At 40.3% G+C, this 4549-nt stretch overlaps 1 pseudogene; it reads right to left on the reverse strand.

Moving 5' to 3' along the window:
• Window positions 1-761: 761 nt before the first annotated feature.
• On the reverse strand, window positions 762-2064 carry LOC121023559 (nucleophosmin-like; annotated as a pseudogene).
• Between the last annotated feature and the right edge of the window lie 2485 nt (window positions 2065-4549).

Genomic DNA, 4549 nt, shown 5'->3' on the forward strand with positions numbered 1-4549 from the left:
CCAAGGTTGGTGTTTCCTCTTCTTTATTCTCTGCTTCCTGAAAGCCTGTTAATGATGCTTTAGAGGAATTCTACTTTTCCATTGCAAGGAGTGTGTCTCATAGTTTTCTGGTTCACACATTCATGTTTCATCTTCCCAATCATCTATAACCTTTTTGAATGTTACATCTATGTCTCCCACTTCTTTTTTTGAGCCCCCTAATACTCTGCTTCTTCCACACTCCCTACAGTACATTTCACAGAGCTGGACCCAAATGCAGTTTCTAGATCACCAACTACAATTTATATACGCTTACCTCATTCTGTTCTCATAACATTACCACAAGAAAGATACTATTTCTCTCATAATAGCATCTGCCTTGAAGCTCTTCTGTCAATCCAGTGAAATGTGAGGCATTTTGTACCATGTCTGGCACAAAGTAAATGATCAACAAGTCACAGGTGGGACTATTATTATTACTATTAATGATAAAGAAACTGAGGTTTGGAAGCGCCAAGTAATGTCACATATTGCACAGTTAGCAAGTCAAGATGGAGTTTAAATTCAGGTTCTTCTGATTCCCAAAGCCCGGTATTGTAGTCTGTGGAGCCACTATTTAATATCTCTGTTTCTGGCCCTCCTGCGTATATGTTGGATTGCCCTTCCCCACTCTGACCATGATGATTGCTTTGGTCAAAAGTGACATTTGTCGCATGAAGGTGAAAGCTTTAGAAACCAAAGTTTCTCGTACCCACTTCTTATGACAGCTGTGCAATTTTTTTTTAATTAAAATACTGAGTTTATTTCACATGTATATTTTTGTCTCCCCACCATTTCCATTTGTCTGACCACCACTACTACTATGTCCTATCATAGCATTCCATACATACTTAAAACCAAGCAAAGGGTGAGCTCCATCTTTAAAAACTAAACATATTTTGGACAACACATTCTTGGCAATGGAACCTGGACAACATTTATCAGACACAGTAGGGAAAGTTCTCATTCTGCATTATAAAAAGGACAGCCAGATATCAACTGTTACAGAAATGAAATAAGATGGAAAATTTTAACAAACTGTTTAAACTATTTTCTTAAAGAGACTTCATCCACTGCGTGAGATCTTGAATAGCCTCTTGGTCGGTCATTCAGAAGCAATTCTTCACATAATTGATGAACTTGGCTTCCACTTTGGGAAGAGAACCACCTTTTTCTATACTTGCTTGCATTTTTGCTTTAGTGTCTTCTACAGAGCTAGGTCCTTTCAGTGTCTTGGGAGTCTTTTCCTGTTTTTTGAGAGATTCTTGACCTTTTGATCTTGGTGTTGATGGTTTTGAGTCTTTTCCATTCTGGTTAGATTTTTGTGCATTTTTGGCTAGAGTATCTCGTATAGATTTCTTTACTGGAGACTTTTCTTCAGCTTCCTCATAATCAAAATCATCTTTATCATCATCTTCATCATCATCGTGGTCATCCTCATCTTCATCTTCATCAGCAGCACGTTTTACTTTTTCTCTGTGGAATCTTGCTACCACTTCCAGGGGCAGAATGCTTTCCAGATATGCTAAGGAGTTTCACATCCTCTTCCTCTTCGTCTCCTGACTGCATCCATCTTCCTCCACAGCTACTAAGTGCTGTCCACTAATGTACACAGGCCCTGAACCACATTTCAACCGTAAGACCACAGGTGGTGTTATTTCAAAGCCTCTAAGGAAGACCATTGGCTGTACATTTTCGAAGTTGCCAGTGTGACTTTAATTGGACTGCCTTCATAATTCATTGCCTCTGCTTCAACAATGTGCAATTCATCCTTTGCACCAGCCCCTAAACTGACCGTTCTTAAAGATAACTGGTGCTTGTTTTCATCATTATCCACTTTAAAGTGATAATCTTTGTCAGCCTTTAGTTCACAACTGGAAAGATAGTTCTGGGGCCTCAGGGGGCTCATGTTCATGTCCATCGAATCTTCCACGAGGTGGTGGCATGCACTAAGGTGGGAGATAAGGCGGACAGAGAGAAACGACTACTGTTCCACAGAACAGCCGCGCAGGACGGAATCGCACCAGGGACGGGGCTGTGTAATGGTTTTTGTTTTGTTTTGTTTTGTTTTGTTTTGTTTTTAGTTTTCTTTTATTTTTTGAGAGGCAGAGAAAGACAGAGTGTGTGTGGAGGAGGGGCAGAGAGATTGAGAGAGGGAGACACAGAATCAGAAGCAGGCTCCAGGCTCTGAGCTGTCAGCACAGAGCCCCATGCGGGCCGAACTTACGAACCCATGAGATCATGACCTGAGCCACAGTCCAATGCTCAACCGACTGAGCCATCCAGGCGCTCCCCTTTTTCTTTTTTTCTTTTCTTTATTTCTTTTTTTTTTTTATTAGACGGCTGTGTAATATTAAGATGAAACCTCTGTCAGACTGGATTGCTGCATTGTAAAGATGAGCAAAGTACTTCTATCAATGCATTCCAGACATGAAACATGAGGGAGAAATTAACATTTGTAGTGTTAGGCTACTGAGAGTTAGGGGTTGTTTGTTACTGTAGCATAACTTAATTCAAGTGACTGATATACTCAGGAAAAAAATGCTTATGTAATTATTCACATATCCTTTTGAGGATCTGTGATATTGATGCTCTTCTTACCCACCAATCAGGGCTGATAGCTGCTTTCTTGTTATTTCAATCAGTATTTATCTTTTCATTAACAAAGCTCTTAGTGGTAGGTCAGTGATTCTAAATAGGAAGGTACTATCTCCTAAGGAGTGTTTTGAAGATTTATAGAGGTGTTTTGAATTGTTACAATTATTATTTGTGGTGGTGGTAATACATGACATTTATTTTTATTTATTTAAAAAAAATTTTTAATGTATATTTATTTCTGAGACAGAGCATGAGTAGGGGGGTGGTCAGAGAGAGAGGGAGACACAGAATCAGAAGCAGGCTCCAGGCTCTGAGCTGTCTGCACAGAGCCTGACATGGGGCTCGAACTCACAAACTGTGAAATCATGACCTGAGCCGAAGTTGGTCACTCAACTGACTGAGCTACCCAGGCGCCCCTATAATACATGACATTTAATGGGCAATAGGGATGCTGGACATATTGCACATTTGGGAACAGTCTAATTGCACATTTGGGGACAGTTTTGTCCCAGATTTCTTGTGACTCTAGAATATCCAGGAGGACAATCATGTTAGTCAGAAACTTATAGTTACTGTTACCTAGTATATAACTCACTTTTATATATAAATACAAAGCATTTGGGGACATAGTTTTTGTACTGCATTTTCCAAGCATGCAATTATCATGTAAAGAGGCCTAAACTTTTTGCTTAGAACTTTACTGAGAGCAATTCACTTTGGAAAATTCCATCATCCATAGTAATAGCATTCATGGCAATTTGAGAGTCCAAAACACCACACACACATGCCCCAGTCAGACTGTTGCTCTGGAATTCCTTATCACTCTATTTATATTTACAACTATGAATATTTTTCTCTTATATTAAAATGTCAAAATATAATATCTGTCCCAAATCCATTCTCTTAAATCCAGTCATCTGACGTCTTTGTTGTATCTTCTACTCTAGTTGTGCTCAAACATTTCCACATTGAAACACTCTTACTATAAATTACCTTTCTATTGGTGGTCCATTATATAAAATTTCATGGCGTTGATCTACTGAAAAAGTTTGTAGGTGGGTGAATTTATTCATAAGTTGCATTTCCATATAGTAATGGAGTATTGCACAGTATCTGTTAGTAGCAGGCTTTGGGTCTGAGTGAGTTATGAATTATTAGGCTAGGCTCTTGTTTTTCCACAGGCTACTAGACACAGAGGAAAGTAAGATGCTACTTTTGGGCAGATGCTAATATTCTTCTATTTGCAGACAAGGAAACAAAAGTTCAGAAAAGACATTAAATGTCAGCACTGGGCAACACAATGAGTGCTCCTCACTCAGCCTCCTCCCTATGCTGCTGTCCATGAAGCATGGACATTGTAGTTCTGAGAGTCAAATGAGAAAGCATTAGAAACAGACACATTGGCAGATTCAAGTAACATGAGCACTGATGTTTGTGCATTTATCATTTCAGGAAGCTTTTCCATCCACTCAACAATGGCAGTCCTTTCCTATCATCACCATCCAGGATGTTTGCTACACTGTTCCTTCTGCTTCCATATCTCTGGCTCTCTATAGTTGACAAGTACTTTGGTAGACATGTGGTGTCTCTTTGCTCTGAACAAGCCATCTACAAAGGGCAAGGTTCTCCCTGCACAGTGCTGCTGGGTGCTGCTGCCTGGAAGGGAGAAGGAGTGTGTCTCAGGCATGGTCAGGGAGTGAGGCCAAGAATGGGGACTCTCTGTCTTTCAAGGCTTGGGCTGACCGATGCATCTATGATGTGTCCACCTCACAGAGTACTTCTATGTGCTGGCCTGGATCAGTCTCTTCTGGAGGCAAGAAAGGCAAGCCCTATCATCCTGGAAACCCCCAAGCTGGAAGTCCACCGTGACAGATAAAACCTCACGTTGAATATGTACAATACATTGGAACCAGGAACTCAGTGGCTCCAATTC

This window comes from Herpailurus yagouaroundi, unplaced genomic scaffold (assembly GCF_014898765.1).
Source record: "Herpailurus yagouaroundi ecotype Mexico unplaced genomic scaffold, PumYag 566, whole genome shotgun sequence".
Classification (NCBI taxonomy): domain Eukaryota; kingdom Metazoa; phylum Chordata; class Mammalia; order Carnivora; family Felidae; genus Herpailurus; species Herpailurus yagouaroundi.